The 19,104-nt window shown below is 37.9% G+C and overlaps 1 pseudogene; it reads right to left on the minus strand.

The window, feature by feature from the left end:
• Positions 1-639: 639 nt before the first annotated feature.
• Positions 640-19,104, minus strand: part of LOC100751308 — a 33,824-nt pseudogene continuing 15,359 nt past the window's right edge.

Consider the following 19,104-nt stretch of genomic DNA (forward strand, 5'->3'; position numbering starts at 1 on the left):
GTAATGATGTTTGTCAAAAGAATGTGAATTTGAATGTTTTGATTTAGAAAAAAACCAAAAAGAAAATTTAGGTAAGCTGTTTTCTCTATACCACTTTAGACCAGATCACACTGGAAATGTCTGGACATTTGTAAATTTCACAAACATAAAGGTTTGCCTAGTGTACAACATAGACTTCCTACTCCATGAAATAGGACCCACTGTCTGCAGAGGCAAAATTATTAAGTCCAGCTCTGCCATGGATACAGAGACTTACCTCATTACATAAAGAATGTGTTTTCTTTTGTTTGTTGATGTGTCAGCTTCTTTAAAAAATGCTTTCACCTGGTATTGGTTTTGGTTTTCTGCAAAATACATTTCACAAGTATTTTTGCCTGTTACTGATGGTGGGAAATATCTGAATACATGATCATGACCATTCAGAGTTAAGATGTAAAAATATTTAAAGAAAGGAACACCTTAGACAGATAGAAGAATAAGTAATTTAGACAGACCCAGTGAACCCTGTTGATGTTTTAATTAGAATGAGTTTATGACTACATGAGTTTTGTGTATGAATAGGAAATTTCTTCAAGGAACCTTCTGACAGATGCTGCAAATGAAAGAGCCCTTATTTCAGGCCTCTTGATTGGCCCCTATTCAAGCACTTTGTGCCTTCACATGACTCTGTAGTTTGAAAGAGCGTTCTTCAGCGAGAAACATAGTCACTCCAAACAGTGACATGGTGGGTGTCAGGAACCCTAATGTGAAGATGGCTGCAAAGTGTTTGCTTATCATGACTTCCTTTTTAACCCGAAAGTCAGGAGGAAAGTCAAGTGTGTTTTGGCCATAAAGACCTACCTTGTAGTTCCAGCTCACAGAAACAAATGTGAAGAGGCTGCTAACACACAAAAATAAGGCAGATAATTTGTAGCAATATACCTGCATTTCGATGAATCGGTCTCTCATGCAGCTGATCATGAAGGCCATTACACAGAACACTAGATCTACAGGCTTCATGAAGATGGTCCATGTTATCAGATTATTGCATAATGAAATTCATGTGAAATGATCCAGGAGAGTACGACAGTTATTCACCAGCATCTTGATTACAGTCCCTGAGACATTAAACTTTTGAGGGTAATGAGCTTCCCACAGTCCAAAGGAAACAAATTGCACAACAGTGTTGTCAAATACCCACAGGTATTTTGGCTGTTCCCAATGACTATTTCAAACACCAAAGCTTATAGGCTACTCAGGAGGCCAGTCAGCTTGAAGATGCACTTCTTCCCATTGGCATATATGAAGACGAGATTGAATAAATATATAGTCAAACCAAAAACACAAGGAAGGATGGAAAATCAGAATAAGTCTTGGTTCACAGAGCAAAGATAATTGTATTTAAATAGTCTATGTATTAGTATAACTAACTGGAGGATCCATCCTTCAGTCAGCACTGTGGTATGCAAAAAAATCCACAAATGTGGTTACGTCTAGACTTTACTCTTTAAGGGATAAATAAGGAAACACAGCCTTCTGTGTGGTTACTCTATTTCTCTTTCATTTCATCTTGATAAAGTCCTCTCTGAAAATCTCTCTTGTTCCTCCCATTCATGTCTAAACTCTATTTTTATACATGTATGTATATACACATGCGTATACACATACGTACACTCACAAAGGCATTCACACACACACACACACACACACACACACACACACACACACACAGACACACACATACACACACAGATGGTCACATAAAAGATACCCCTAAAATAGTTGTAGGTGGACGAATCTAGCAGTGTAGAGTGCTTTTTTATTTGTGCAATTTTCTGAAATTTGCAGTTAAAAATATCTATACTTATTTTAAATTTAAAGCCACAGTGAGCATATACTTCAAAATATATGTTCTTTGGAGACCATGATTCTATTCCTGTGTGCCAAAAATAAAAATCTATGCATATACTCAAGGATTCATGGACATTTCCATCATTGATCCAGAACTTACTAAGATATCAATTTTCTCATAACCTACTTCATATGATTATTGTATGTTAAGTATCCTGATTATATGTGTGAACAACTATATTCTTTATCACAAAACTAAGACTCTACATTTGCTGTGTGCAGCAGCACATTTAAATCACTTCTCATTTCAAACCTATGCATGTGATGTTAATGCTCATGAAGAACTATGCCCTGTGGGATGCCAGTGAGTACTTAGAAAGGAAGCAGGAAAAGTTTTGTAGCCTCCAACATATGGAGAATGACATTGCCGCTGCACATGCAGAAGTTTCAGGGGTCTGTAAACGGGATCAACTTGTTCATATTCCTTCCCTATAGCTAATCACTGCTCCACAGTCCCTATGGCACATGCATTGTATCTTAGACAAGACAGTTGCTATACTATTTGGGAAGTTATATCAGCAAAATGGGTTTTCATTTGATGGTGGCTTGCCTAACACCCTGCCCGCACCATCTTTCTGTCAAGGCAGATTTGAGGCACTAGACTGAAGGAGCAGTGCCCTTTGAAGCATAGCTGGAATTTTGGTGGATTATACTATTGTAACAGACAAATGTGCTAGCCTGGCAGGATCTGTTTCTGTCCCTGTCTGAATCCCATGGAATAGATACCTGTGTGTCAGAGAGATCCAATATAAAACCCTCCATATAACTCAATTTTAGGGTTTACCTGTGGATGTTTACCTAGGTGGTGGGGAGATCCATTTGACAGATGGTAAGATCATAAATATCTTCCAAACAACAGGTACTGTTGATGACACATGGAGATGCATAAGAAGTGAATCACCTTCAGTAAAAGAATATGTGTTACACATATATCAGCACATAACTGTGTCTCACCAAGAAACCCCTGGTTCACACAAACCTACCTATTCCTCTCTTCTGCTTTGCTTCATTGGAGCCTCATTTATATACTTCAGGTATACTGGCCCATCGTATATTACCATCCCTCCAATGAGATCCAAACAATCATTGCCCCATTTTATAGACAGAATTGCAACAGAGAGAGTCTAATTCACATGCTCAACTTCAGGAATCCACACAGGGATAAAGGTCTGTACAGGCATCAGAGCCCTGACAGACACCTAGGGATTCCCAGCATTGATAATATTCAGCAGGATTTACTCACAGGAAAATCATATCAAACAATGTATTGATCATATATAAGTGACATGCTTGTCCTTGTCCTGTAAAAAGAATGAGATTAATAAAAACTACATATAAAACATAATATGCTTGCCTCTGTCTCTTCCATGAAGTCCAAGTATTAGTGATTGCCAAGTGTAAGATGAGTGACTCTAGAAATGCTCCTGTTTCCATGGCTGCCTGAGGTGTACGGCATATTATGAGCAATGAACCAGTGTAATGACACATAGCTCTAAAGGACCAGATTAGTTATTATCCATCTCACATGTCAGGTTTAAAGGAATAATTAACTTATGCATTATAATATGAAAACTTTCCTCATACACTGTAATTTGATCTGATTATAAAGTATAATATTTGATTTTCCCCTTTGCCACCTACATCAAAATTCTTCCCTACCTGCATACTCACCCAACTGCATGGGTCTTTGCTCATGGCCCACGCTCTGTGCAAAATCTTAAAACTAACAAAAGCCTACTGACACAAAAATACATAAACAGACCAGTAATAAATCATCTCTGTAGAATGATATAAACAAAGTGATCCCTCTTGGCTAGTTCTTCTTGGTCATGAGACTTGCTGAAATGTAGTTGATATCCTAGTGATACTACATTGAAAAAAACTAACATTCCTCTTCCAAGTAGGTATCAATATCAAATAGTTTCTTGGTTATCTATAAGCCTTTGTGTCCAATACCCTGTTATGGTGCCCAAATAGTATCTGGTTTGAGCTTGTGAAGGTCTTGTGTATGTGTTGTTACAATCTCTCTGACATCTCATATTGTATCAGTAATGCTTTGTCTGGATTACCCTGTTTCCTTTGAGTCATCCACCACTTCTGGATCATATAATCTTTCCTCTTTCTATTCTTATGCACAAAGGGGAGGGGCTTGATGAAGAGATCTCTTTCAGGACTGAGTCTCTCATATTCTGCACATTTTCCATTTGTGGGTCCTTTCACTTATTATCATCTACTGGAAGAACAAGTTTCTATGATATGGTTTAAGTGGGGCAGTAAGTCATTAGTACAAAAATATTTCTTTAGGATTCATTTTATTTCAGTGTTCCTTTATGTGAATAATAGGTTTCTGCTAGCCTTGTGGATTATGCAATACACAATGCATTTCCATTTCATCAGTGTCATGTATGGTTTCCTTTTTTATAGTAGAAATAGAATGCAATAAAAATGTGTCTGGTTACTCCCAAAACATTTGTGACACTGTTATACCAGTATAACTTATAGACATATAAGTTGGAGTGCCTTAAAGCACCATGACCACTAGCCAGTGGAGGTTCAAAAGAGCCAAAGAGAAAAATTGAGCTATTTCGAATGACAGCTCATGCTAGCATGGCTGATGGGAAAGGGGAACACTTATTCATTGAAGGTGGCATTACAGAGTTTTACAGGCACAGTAGAAATCTGAGAGCATGTGTACATGCTCTCAGAAGGACAGAAGTAGATCTATCCCAATATCAGACTATACAACCCTTGGGCATATACCAAAAGGACTTTACATGGTACCATATCAATGCTTGCTCAAACATGTTCATCTCTGCTCTATTTAAAATACCCAGAGAACGGAAACAAGCTAGATGTCCATCATGTGTTAAATGACTAATGAAATCTATTTATACTTATAAAATGGAATATTATTCAGCTATTAAAATGAAATTATGGAATTCACAAATAAAAGGATGGAGATAGAAAACAATGATGCTGAGTGAGGTAACTCAGACACAAAATGACATCTGCTGCTTTTGGAGCATTGGCCCCACCCCCACCATGAGATGTTAGTGCCTAACAGATTCCATCTTCTGTTGCATAGATAAAACACACCTCAACTTAAAATACAAACTTTACCTCAGACTAAAGGGTTCGGAAAAGATATTCCAATAAAATTGACCTAAGAAATAAGCTTGTGTGGCTATCCTAATATCTAGCAAATTAGACTCCAAACTAAAATTCATCAAAAGTGATGAAGAAGGTCATTTCTTATTTGTCACAGAAAAAATCTATCAAGATGAGGTCTCAAATCTGAACATCTATGCTCGAAATAGAAAGGCACTCACATTTGTAAAAGAAACATTAATAAAACTTAAATCACACATTAAAGCCCACACACTTATAGTGGGAGACTTCCAACATCCCACTCTCACCACTGGACAGAAGTGCCAGACAGAAACTTAACAGAGAAATAAGTGAATTAGTAGAAGTTATGACATAATTAGTTTTAACGGATATCTATACAGCATTTCTCCAAACAGGAAAGAATATACCTCTTTTTCAGTATGCCATGCAACCTTTCCAAAACTGACAACATATTCAGCAGCAAAACAAAACTCATTAGATACACAAACATTGGAATAAACCTCTATATCTTATGGGATCACCATTGGCTAATGTTAGAATTCAAAAACAACACAAACAACAGAAAGCCTACAAACTCAATGAAACTGAATGATGCTCAAATGTATCACTCCTGGGTCAAGGAAGAAATAAAGAAATTGACATCTTTCTAAAATTCAATGAAAATTAATGTACAATATACCCAAACTTATGGGACTTTGAAAGCAATGAAAAGAGGAAAATTCATAGCACTAAGTTCCTATAACATTTAACTGGAGAATATTCATACTAGGGACTTAACAGCACTTCAGAAAGCCATATAACAAAAAGAAGCAAACTCACCCAGGATCAGAAGACATCACCAAATAATTAAATTGAGGTCTGAAATCAGTAAAGTAAAAGAAAGAAAATAATACAAAGAAGCAATGAATGAAGGGGTTGGGTCTTAGAGAAAATCAATAAGATAGACAAACCTTTATCCAAACTAATCAAAAGGCAGGGAGAGAACATGCAAGTTAACAAAATCAGAAATGAAAGGGCAAACATAACCACTGACAATAAGGAAATCCAGTGAATCTTCAGGTCATGCTTTGAAAACCTATGCTCCACAAAATTGGAAAATTAAAAGGAAGTGGCCAAGTTTCTGGATAGTTTTCACATACCAAAATTAAATAATGAACAGATAAGCATTTTAAGAAGGCCTATAACCCCTAATGAAATAGAAACAGTCATTAAAATCTCCTAGCAAAAAGGCCCAGGGCCAGATGGCTTCAGTGCAGAATTCTACCAGAAATTCAAAGAAGAACTAATATAAATACTCCTCAAACTGCTCCACACAATAGAAGCAGAAGGGTCATTGCCAAACTCTTTTTATGTGGCTACAATTGCCTTGGTACCCAAGCCACACAAGGCCACAACTAAGAAAGAGAACTTCAGAAAAGTCTCCCTCAAAAACATTGATGCAAAAATATGCAATAAAAATACTGGCAAACCCAATCCAAGAAAACATCAGGAAAATCATCCCCATTATTGAATAGGCTTCATCCAATAGATGCAAGCATGGTTCTACTTACAAATTTCTGTCAATTTAATCTACCATATAAACAAACTTAAAAAAACCCACATTATCATCTCATTAAATGATGAAAAAGCCTTTGACAAAATCTAGCTCAACTTCATAATAAAGGTCTTGGAGTGTTCATGGATGAAAGAACATGTCTAAACATAATAAATGCAATATACCTCAAGCCAACAGCTAACATCTACTAAATGGGTAGCAATTCAATGTGATTCCTCTAAAATCAGGGACAAGACAAAGATGTCCACTCTCTCCATATCTCTTCAACATTGTACTTGAAGTTCTAGTTAGAGCAATAAGTAAACAAAAGGAGATCAAGGTGATACAAAGTAGATAGGAAGAAGACAATTTGTAGACGATATAATACTTTATATAACTGACCCAAAAATGATACCAGTGAATCCCTAATGCTGATAAACACCTTCAGTAAAGTAGAAAGATACAAGATGATCTAAAAAATCATTAGGTGTCCTACATATAGATGATACATTGGCAGAGAAAGAAATAAGAAAACATCACCCTTCACAATAGCCACAAACAACATAAAATATCTTGGGGTAACTCTAACAAAACAAGTGAAAGACCTGAATGATAAGAATTTTAAGTCTTTAAAGACATATATTAAAGAAGATATCAGAAAAGGGAAAGATCTCCCATGCTCTTGGAGAGGTATGATCAACATAGTAAAAAATGGCAATCTTACCAAAAGCAATCTACAGATTCAATGCAGTCCCCATCTAAATCACAGCACAATATTTCACAGATCTTGAAAGAACAATACTCAACTTTATATAGAAAAACCCAGGATGTCTGAAAAACAATCCTGTTCAATAAAGTAACTTCTGAAGTCATCCACATCTCTGACTTCAATCTCTACAATAGAGCTATAGTAATGAATATAGCTTGGTATTGGCACAAAAATAGACAGGTGAAGCAATGTAATCAATTAGAAGACTCTGATATTAATCCATACACAGATGAACACCTTATTTTTGACAGAGAAGCCTAAAATTATACAATGGATTAAAAGCCTCTTTGATAAATGGCGCTGGCATAACTGGATGTTGTCATGTAGAAGATGGCAGGTAGATCCATATCTATCACCATGCACAAAACTTAAGTCCAAATGGATCAAAGATCTAAACATAAACCCAGCCACACTGATACTCTTATAAGAGAATGTGAGAAGTACCTTTGAAGGCATTGTCACAAGATACCTCTTCCTCAGCATAATACCAGTAGCACTGACACTGAGATAGACAATTAATAAATGGGACCTCATCAAACTGAGAAACTTCTGTAAGGCAAACAATATATTCAACAAGAAAAACAGCAGCCTACAGAATGGGAAAAGATATTCACCAACCCCACAACCAACAGATGACTGATCCCCGAAATATATAATAAACTCAATAAGCTAATCATCAAAACACCAAATAATCCAATTAAAAATGGGATACAGATCAAAATAGAGAATTCTCAAGAGAGGAATCTCAAATGGTGAAAAGGCACTTAAGGAGTTGCTCAACATCCTTAGCAATCAGGAAAATGCAAATATAAACAGCTGAGATACCATCTTATTCTTGTCGAAAGGCGAAAATCAAAAACACTGATGGCAGCTTATGCTGGAGAGGATGTGGAGAAACGGGAACACTCTTCCACTGCCAGTGGGAATAAAAACTTGTACAGGCACTTTGGAAATCAGTATGATGGTTTCTTTGGTAAATGGAATCAAACTACCTCAATATAGAGTAATTCCACTCTTAAGCATATACCCAAAGGATGCACATTTATACAACAAGGACATCTGTTCAATTATGTTAATAGCAGCATGATTTATAATATCCAGATTCCGGCAGCAACCTAGATGCCCTTCAACTAGAGAATGGATAACGAAAATGTGCTATATACACACAATGGGGTACTACACAACTGTAAAAACAAACATCCTGAAATTTACAGGCAAATGGATGGAACTAGAAGAAACCATTCTGAGTGAGGTGACCCAGACACAGAAAGAAAAACATGTTATGTATTCACTGATAAGTGGATATTAAAAATAGAGCCAATGGTAACAACCATACAATCCACAACCTCAGGCATGCTAGGAAACAAGGAGGGCCCTAAGAAAGATTACAGGCCTTAGAAACCTTCAATCTTCTGCTTCAGAATTTGATACTTCTCATGTACATATAGCAGGATATCAAATAGAATTACAATCACCTATACCAATTAGACACCCAGAAGATATTCCTAAGGATGTTACGCCCACTCCTATGCTTTTCCCAGTGACTATGTCAGAAAAACCACCATCAAAGTAAGACCCAAATTGCTATATCACATGTCAATGGGAACCAGTACAGCTAAAAAGACCTAAAGGGAATTAAGAAAGTTGTTGTCTCTTATGGCCTCCATTCTCCTTTTGCCAAAGAATTGGTGACATCATGGGCAACCATAAATAGCGTGACCCCTAAAGATTGGGTACATCTAGTATCAGCTGTACTTGAAAATTTGTCTCAAATATAATGGAGGTCTTTATGGAGGGAAGAAGAAAAATCCCTTGAGCTTAAAGGCTTAAAGAAAGGTTATGAACCTCCCCATGATAAGATTCTTGGTGAGGGTCTTTATGCTGACCCACAGACTCAGGCTGCATATGTTGAGCACACATTGTCCCTATGCCAGACAGCACTCTTGAATGCCTGGGATATGATTCATGAACCAGGAGAAAGAGTAGAACTCTATATTAAAGTTTACAGGGACTGAGAGAATGGTTCACTGAATTTTTACAAAGACTATTCAGGGCATAGAATTACAGGTAACAGATTCAGATTCTAGAAAAATAATCATAAAATCTCTATCTTATGAAAATGTGACTCTACAATGCAAAAGGATACTTTTCCCTTTAAAGATCAGATCAGCACTACTAGAAGAGTGGGTTTTATATACAGCTAGTTTTGAATATAACAACAATGATACAGAAGCTAGGAGAAGCAATCTCCAAAGGTTTAAAAAGACACCAAGATGCCAGATGTCTTAAATGTGATGATACAGAAGCTTGGGTAAGTGAAGAAATTTCCAAAGTTCTAAAAAGACACCAAGAGCCCAGATGCTCTAACTGTACTGATGCAGAAGCATGCATAGGAGGAGCGATCTCCAAAGGGTCAAAAAGAAATAAAAATATCAGATGTTTTAACTGTGGCAGAATAGGACATCTTAGAAAAAAATGTAGGCAAGGCATTTCCAACAATGTCTCCAATAGAATGTTTCCAACTCTTGGATTATATAGAAGATGTAGTAAGGGCAGACACTGGACCAATGAATGTAGATCGACCAGATACTTACAAGGAAACCCTTTACAATTGGGAAGGCCCCCATGTCAAAAAAATTCAGGTCATTCCAAGTCACTGTGGAGGACAACCTCTCCCAGAATGAATAGAAAATCCACTTTCTATTGTAAAGAATGATACTACTCTAGTCAGTAGTTTACCTAGTGAGGAGAAATCAAATGTGACTGGAGGAAACAATCAATGCATATTCTGGCAAACTTCTAAAAAGGATCAGAGGCCTCAGTTAAAAGTAAGAATGGATAATAAAGTGATTATCAGTTTGGTAGATGCTGGGGCTGACATAACTATTATAAACCAATGGTCTTGGCCTCCTAGGCCTAGATTCCCAACATCCAGACTGTACATCAGCAGACTACAAATGGTAAACCAGCAGAGAAAAAAAATGCTACCCTTAAAATGGATAACAGATAAACCTGTCAGGTAGATCAATGGCCTATGACCTGTACGAAGTTAGAGGCTTTAGAAAAGCTAGCTCAGGAACAGCTGAATGCTGGGCATATTGAAGAATCTACTAGCCCTTTAAATTCTCCTGTATTTGTTATAAAAAAGCAGTCTGGAAAATGGAGATTTCTGACTGACCTGAGAGCCGTCAACATAGAAATTCAACCTATGGGCTCTCTACAGCCTGTGATGCCCTTGCCTTCTTTGATACCTAAAAATGGCCTATCATAATCATTGATCTAAAAGATTGCTTCTTCCCTACATATTGTTACAAGAAAAACATAGGGAAAATTTGCCTTCACAGTGCCTACTCATAATAATTTTCAATAAGTTAAGAGATTTCAATGGAAGGTTTTGCCACAGAGAATGTTAAACAGTCCTACCCTGTGCCAATATTTTGTGCAAAACCCTTTGGAAATAATTAGTAAACCATTTCCACAATCAATAATATACCCTTATATGCATGACATACTGTTCACTGACTCTAAGATACATTGGAAAATATTTTGGAGACAGTAAAGGAAGTTTCACCTCCCTGGGGATAATAGATTGCCCCAGAAAAGATACAATGAGGAGATTCTATTAAGTATTTAGGCTATAAAATAAATCTACAAAAAAATTAGACCACAAAAAGTACAGATCAGGAGAGATCCTTACTAAACTCTCAATGATCTTCAGAAATTACTGGGAGAAATTTCTCAATTACAGACAATTATTGGAGTAGAAGGACATGACTTAAAGCATTTAAAAATGGCCCTATATGGGGTCAAGGACTTAAACAGTCCATGAATATTATCAGGTGAAGCTGAAAAAGAATTAAAATGGGTAGAAAAGAGAATACTGGATGAACATGTGGACCATGTGGATCCAGAACTAGACTGTCTTCTGGTTATTTTCTCATCTAGAAAATACCCCTTAGGGATTCTAATGAAGAGGGAAGATATCATATTAGAATGGATATTCCTGCCACACAAACAGAATAAATACTAAATACATCTACAGAAAAAAATTCTGATTTGATTCTAAAAGGAAAATTAAAACTTCATCAACTAATTGGAAGAGGCCCAAAATAAATTATAGTAACTTTAACTAATGAGGAAATTGCTTCTTATTGAAAGTTAATGAATATTGGTAGAGGGCTTATAGTAACTTTTTGGGAAAAATTATCAATTATCCCAAAACTGGCAGAATTAAATTTATAAAGAAGACAATTTGGATACTCTTATGTATTGTAAAAAAATTACACCTATTTCTGGAGTCCCTAACTTCTACACTGATGCAAACAAATCACATAAGGCAGGATATAAATCAGGAGATATATGTAAAGTACTTCAAAGTCTGTATAACTCTGTACAAAAGGCAGAATTGTAAGCAAGTCTTATGATACTTATGGATTTTACAAAGCCTCTCAATATAGTTACTGACATCCAATATGCAAAAAGAGTCATTTTACACATCAAGACTGTGAAATTCATTCCTGAAGATATAGAATTTACTTCACTGTTTATACAATTACAAGAAATGTTCAGGAATAGGTCTCATGGGATATATATATATATATATATATCTCACATCAGATCCCATACAGGTCTGACAGACCCTCTGGCACAAGTCAATGATGAGATTGATTGTTTATTGTAGGAAACATGCTGGAAGCCTCAGAATTTCATAAAATACACCATGTAAATAACAAAGGTTTAAAAAATGATTTTCCACCACTTGGCAACAAGCCAAGGAGATACTAAAAAATCAGTCCTACCTGTTCATTCTATAATCAAGCTCCATTACCAGCAGGCACTTATCCCAAGGGTATTCATAGAACTGAAATTTGGCAAATGGATATATTTCACTTTCCAGAATTCGGAAAATTAAAATATGTACACAATACTATAGACACATTTTCAGGGTTTCAATGGGCTACTACTCTTATCTCTGAAAAGGTAATTCCTCTATAATAAACCTATTAGAGCTAATGGCCATTATGTGAACACCTGCACAAATAAAAGCTGACAATGTTCCAACATATGTCTCCAGAAAATTGGAACTTTTTTAAATATTATAACATAAAGCACATAACCAGTATACCACAAAATCCCACAGGACAAGCAGTAGTAGAGATAACCACATTCTAAAATAAATGCTTCATAAACAGGAAGGGGAACTAAAACCCCCGAACACAGATTATATAATGCTTTATGGACACTAAACTTTCTTAGTGCTAATGAGAAAAAACAAACAGCTGCAAAAATATGCTGAACTACAGAAAAAAACTTTGGAATGGAATTAGCCTGTTTACCTCAAAGATGGATTGACCTCAGTGTGGAAACCAGGACAAGTATTACTTTGAGGAAGGGGTTTCACCTTTGTTTCCACAGGAGAAGAAAAACTTTGGATGCCATCAATGTTGATCAAGATTCATGTGGAAATGGAAAAAACCTATTGATGGAGAGAAATGATAGGTCATCCACCAAGGTATATCTCATGAATTATATAGAAATCTCTCAAAGGAAACGGCAGTGTTTTGTTCTTGTCATCACAGGAAAACCTTTTTCCAAAATGCAAGATACTGAACATGTAGATACATAAAAAAGAGACAATAGCTATCCAAAGAGAACCATCAAACAAAGGAGGATCTATCATGTGGTAAACTCTAAAACAATTTATATACAAGAATCTATTTCTCTATTTCCTAGTACACTTTAGTCCGAATTCACACTGATTTTAGAATTGCATTTGGCACTATGTCATGGCCCAGCATGTCTCAGTACCAAACCACAAAAGCCACAATGTCTGGCCTGAGTGGGAGATCATGGACTTGGAAATTCCTATCAACCCAACAGCGATAAAGACCAGAGACAGGCATCTTATCGTCTTTGGACCCTGAGAAATTCTCTAACAGAATTGTTCTCGGTTCCCAACAATCCCCTCTCTTAAATTAATAAAAAGAAACCCATGCTTCTGTACAGATGAATGTGCCTATCTTAGATGGCACCCTTCAATCTACCAGGGGGGCCCGTCTTGGAACCATGCATTCTGTCATGCATGTTCTGTCATAAGAACTCCTGGAGGCAAGAAAAAAACATTGCCGTCTCTGACAAGAACCAGTTGCTGTAACAAAGATGGTTAATGGGGCTATGGTCCAGCTCTGTCTGATCATGAATGAAAAAAATCCACTGGGATTTTTACCTGATCTCTTGCAGTTGCAACCATTCTTCTGGAGGAAGGAGAGACAGAAAAGAGTTAAAATGGCTTTTTAAAACCTGAGTGGGAATGTCTCCAATGCCTCTGGTACAGACATGATTTAAGTTTGCTGTCTTAAACATACGTCTATACTAAGGCTTGTGCATTACACATTACATTCCTGTTAGAATGAACTCTGACTTCTAGTTTCTAATAACATTTTCATAAAACATATAGCAAGGTCACAGACATTAACAATTTCATCATGAACATACATTAGGTTGAGTTACAATAATTGCAGGACAATAAAATTTTCTCAGGATCTGTGAGGTATGAACAACTTCACAATTCTAAACCTTTTCCTTTTCCCCTGCCTGGAGCTCAGTGTCCTTTGAAACTTAATATTTATTGCTTAAAGTCTAAATTTCTCTTGTCTGTAAAATTCTGAAATAATGTTTGTAATATCATAGTCTTTGAATGTTATCTGAAAAGTCTTTTGTCCATGTCTCATTTAAGCATTGTGAAGGGGCTTCTGTCACCCACTCTGGTTTATACCAGTGTCCAAATGTCCTAACTGGGTCATTTTTCCAAAACAGAAAAACTGGCAAAACAGTTCTGTGTCTCTGGTTGTGGCAAGAAAGCTAGCTGTTTGTCATTCGGTTCTTAGTCAGCTCTGAGATGAGCACTCATGGATTCAGAGATGTGGGTGTAGTCTGTTTGTAGGGAAGCTGGGGCTCTGGAAAGCATTATGAAACTGGAACTCGGTTTCTGTCTCTTTTCCTCCTCTGACTGTATGTGGGATGTCCTCAAGGTTCAGGAACACTGGTTCAGTGTTTCATTCCAGCTGCTTCATACAGTCTCCCGATGTCTCAGGTCTGATTTTTCTCTGTTCCACACATCTCACCAACCATTCTGGCAGCCAGGGTGCCTCTTTCTTCACATGAGAGAAAACACAGACAATCCCTTGACTCCAGATAATTACCAGGTCTGGTCCCCACCATTGTCTGGTGCATGGATCTCTCCATTTGACCTGAGTGACATTTGCTTGAGTTCAATCATGCCAGAATCTGTCTGCAGCAGATTTCTCACTGGCATTTATATTTAAAAGTTTAAAATGCATCATGTGGTGACTGGAGACACAGCTCCCCCTTTTTAATTCTTAGAACCTGGGTTTTCAAGGAGCTGTGAGCATGTTCTATATTTCCTTGTCCTGGAGGATCACAAGGAATATCTGTCTTTTGATCATTTTCCATTGAGCACAAAATTGTTGGAAAGCTTTGCTAGTATATCCAGACCCATTGTCTGTTTGTTTTTTTGAGACAGGGTTTCTCTGTGTAGCTTTGGAGCCTATCCTGACACTCGCTCTGGAGACCAAGCTGGCCTTGAACTCACAGAGATCCACCTGCTTCTGCCTCCCGAGTGCTGGGATTAAAGGCATGCGCCACCAATGCCAGGCCATTGTCTGTTTATATTACTTTTGGCACTCCCATGGTAAGTAAAACATCTTATACAGTGACTTATAACATGTTTGGTGGCTTCTCTGGTTTGTGGAGTAGCCATTAAGAAAACTGAATATGTGTCAATCGCACATGTACGTATCTCAACTTGCCAAACTCTGTAATATGAGTAACAACAATTTGCCATAGATGATTGGGAAGTGGAACTTTATGGTTCATTTCTAAATTAGCCACAGGTAAACATTGTGGTTATATTTTACTGTTTGGCTATTTTGATGAGCAATCTCTGTATTTACACCAAATTGCTTTCTTAGATTTTTGCTATTTTAATGATGAAAGTTATGAGACTGTAGAGCTCTCTCTGTTTAAGTCAAATCAACCAATTTTTTAATTAATCTGTTAACTGGTTCATTTGGCCAGTAACCAGGGAAAGGCCTTATTTAATAGGTCCCCAGTGTGACCCATGAACCATGGCAATTCTCTCAGGTAAATAGTATTTTGTATTTGCCCAAACAATATTTCCATCTGATCATTATTATTTCCTATGTACTGAACTGTCTCCATTACTTAAAGAGCCTTAAAAACAAAGTGACTATCATTATACAAATTAAATGAATTATTTACTAGTAGCTGAATGACTATTACAACAGCTCATAATTCAACTATTTGAGTTGAAGCCGGAGCCATCTGCTCTACATATTCCTTTCCATCAATAATATAAGTCACTCTGCCACTAGAGGAGATATCAGTAAAAACTAACATAGCATTTTTATAGGACTGCTTTTTATAATTTTGGGGAATATAATGATGCATTAGAGTAAATTGCAACAGCCTTTAAGCTGCAAACTGATTATCATTTTTTCCTGAAAACTGAGCAGAGGCAATTGTCCATGAATCACTGTTTTGAAACAATCAGTCAACCTGTTGCTTGGAATAAGGGACATATATCATACTTGGTTCTCTTTTAAAATATCTCCTAGAATCCACATGACATTTTTTGCTTTAAAATAAGAGTTTAATACTTTGGCTGGCAAGACAGGTAGGTGTACCCACAGTAATGGTCCCTCCTGCCACAGAACAGAAATCAGACTACACATTGTGGGGTGCACATAAGCTTCCCATGGTTTTGCATAGTCAATATAAATTACCTGTTGATGCTGAATCAAATCCTCTAATGGTAGAAGGACTTGTCTACCTTCTTAGTTAGCTATCTGGGTAAATTGGGATCACTATCTTGTAGGGGACAGTGCAAGCCACACCTGATAGAGCTGGCTACAGGTGTGCCTGATCACGCCTGTCAGGGTATGGTCAAGGTGAGGTCAGGAGGACAGGTCAGGGTTTTAAGGGGCTGCAAGGCAAATGGGAGCTCCTTCTCTCTTGCCTTCCTGCCTTGCTGTACCTGGCACACTATGGCTTGCATTTGGTTGGTGTTTGTCTAAATAAAGACATCTTAACCTTACAGACTACAGATCTCATAATAGCTGGTGCCCTGAAATCCATGACCCATTAGTGCTCAGTGCAAACCCCACTGGGGCCTCAGCTCCTGGAGCCAAAAGAACCAGCACAGAAGCTTAGTGACCCAAGTGGGCTCTAGGATACTGCTGTGCTCCAGGTCTGCTTCGACCTGCCCATGCATGTAATCCTATACGCTTTCATCCTGGAAACAGTGAGTTAAACTTTTTCCGTCTCCCACCTGCCTGCCAGCCGCCTGCCTGTCTTCCTGCAGCTTTTCTCCACAGAGAATGCTCACTGCTGCTTCCCCGCCCCCATAGCTCCCGGTTCTGAGGCTGTGCTACAGCTGTGCGGCCAGCCATGCCGGCTCAGCCACAAGCCCGTATACAGATCCATCTGCAATGCTTGGTCTCCACCAGGTACTATTCGAAGGTTTTTCCCATACCTACTACACACACCCACAATCCATTCTTAACATGCTCTGTAAGGGATTTTCAGGAAATTTCAGGTCCAACACAAAACAACCACAATTAGACACCTACGCTACCTGCTGGTCAAAAGTGGTTACTGCATCTGGAGTAGAAGCAGCCTGATTCATCTAGCTGAAAAACTCTTGCCGTATCTGGAGTAGAAGCTAACTGGCAAATATGGCCAAATATTTATCATTTGCCTCAATTGGTAACATTTTCACTTCTTATGTAAATTCAATGTTCGAAGAAGATGCTGATCTGCCACTAATTGCCCTGTATACCTTACTAGCTGTTAGTGTGCTAATGCACACATTATCACTAGCCAGAGTCCTCAGGAACAGGTATAAAGTTAATTTCACCACCTGCCTACCGCATATACAAGCTTAACATGATGAGGTTTTGGAGACCAGACTGATCCATGACATGTTTATGCAGCATGTAGAACAGAAGCTGGATGATAGGCTTTGGTCTATATCTTATGCGATACAGGCAGAGTGGTCAGAGGACCGTGATGAACTAAAGAATATATGTAGCCAACTGGAAACTCAGATAGGCTCTCTGTCCTGTAATCTGGAAACTAAGATGCAAGATACCCAGAATAGAGTTAAAAAACAATCGGATAATGCCATTGAATAAATGGCTGAAAATACAAATGATAGAATTCAATCTAGATTTGAATGTATGGAAGATGACCTACAGAACAGGGCTGACAGATTAGAGAGGTCCATCAAGTCGATTGCTGAGGCAAATCATGACCTCAAGTCTAAACTTCAATTCTTGGACAGCAGTTTTCATGCCACCCAAATGCTAGGTAGATACAAACGTATCAAACACCTAGAAAACTGTGTGGAAGAGCAGTTACAGCAATTTGCAGATTCACTGTCATGCCTAGAATCTTTTATGATTACGGAGATTGAAACTTTTCATGAGGATATCATTAGTAGACTCAAGGGAGTTGGGATGACTCGGAGACAGAAGCACTCCAATCCCAGGCACCTACTCCACCCAGGTATCTTGATCATTCTAAAGTCGTTATGCGTACACCATTTGTCTACCAAGCAACAATGGTAGAAAAGCCACCTACTAAAAAACACCCTAGGGACATATGGCTTATGTATGGCAACCTATACAGCTAAAGGATCTTAAGACTATTAAAGAATCAGTTGTCTCATATGGTCTTCATAGCCCATACATAAAACAGTTATTACATTCATGGGCAACCTATAACAGGGTGACTCCCGAAGATTGGGTTGGATTAGTATCAGCTGTACTTGAAAATGCTTGTCAAATCCAATAGAAAGCTTTGGTAATGGAAGGAGAAAAGCATCTTGAGTGTCAGGGCATAAGAGACGGTTATGAAGCACCCCTGGATAAGATTCTTGGCGAGGGTATTTATGCTGACCCACAGATTCAGGCTGAATATGATGACCATATGCTGTCCCTATGCAGGAAAGCAGCACTAAATGCCTGGGATAAGGTTCGTGACCCAGGGGAATGACTGGAAGCTTATACCAGAATAGAACAGGGACGAACAGAATTATTCCAGGACTTCTTAGAAAGGTTAACCAGGGCAGTATAATTACAAGTAACAGATCTGGCAGTAAGACATTCGACTGTATATACAATAGCTTATGAAAATTCAAACCCAATATGTAAAAGAATACTTTTGCTTTTAAATATCAGATCAGCTCCACTAGAAGAATGGGTTTTGCATACAGCCCACATTGACTAAAGTGTGCAAGATGCTGGAGTCTGGGCAGGAGAAGCTGTCCCAAGAAGTTTCAAAAGGCAGAAGGAGATGAAGAGTTCCAGAGGTGATGACAGGAGGACTGAAGAAAGAGAAACACCTTACAGGGATCAATATAGGTACCAAGAGGTCAGGGTTCATCACTACTATGAACCATGACTTCGGGTAGGAAAAGCCCATTTCAGGAGACCACGAAAGCATCAGGAACCTAGATGTCTCAGATGTGGTAGAATGGGACATGTAAAGAGAAATTGTAGGCAAAGAAATTCTAACGATCCCTCTCTCAAAAGGCCACTGCCTTCTGGATTGTGTAGGAGATGTGGTAAGGGCAGACTCTAGACTAATTAATGGAGATCAACCAGGGACATTCGAATTAAGGCCGAGAAACTCCAAAGGGGGACTCAAGAAGGCCCCCACATTGAAAAAGTTCCTGTCA

Source organism: Cricetulus griseus, chromosome X, assembly GCF_003668045.3.
Source record: "Cricetulus griseus strain 17A/GY chromosome X, alternate assembly CriGri-PICRH-1.0, whole genome shotgun sequence".
NCBI classification, from domain to species: Eukaryota; Metazoa; Chordata; class Mammalia; order Rodentia; family Cricetidae; genus Cricetulus; species Cricetulus griseus.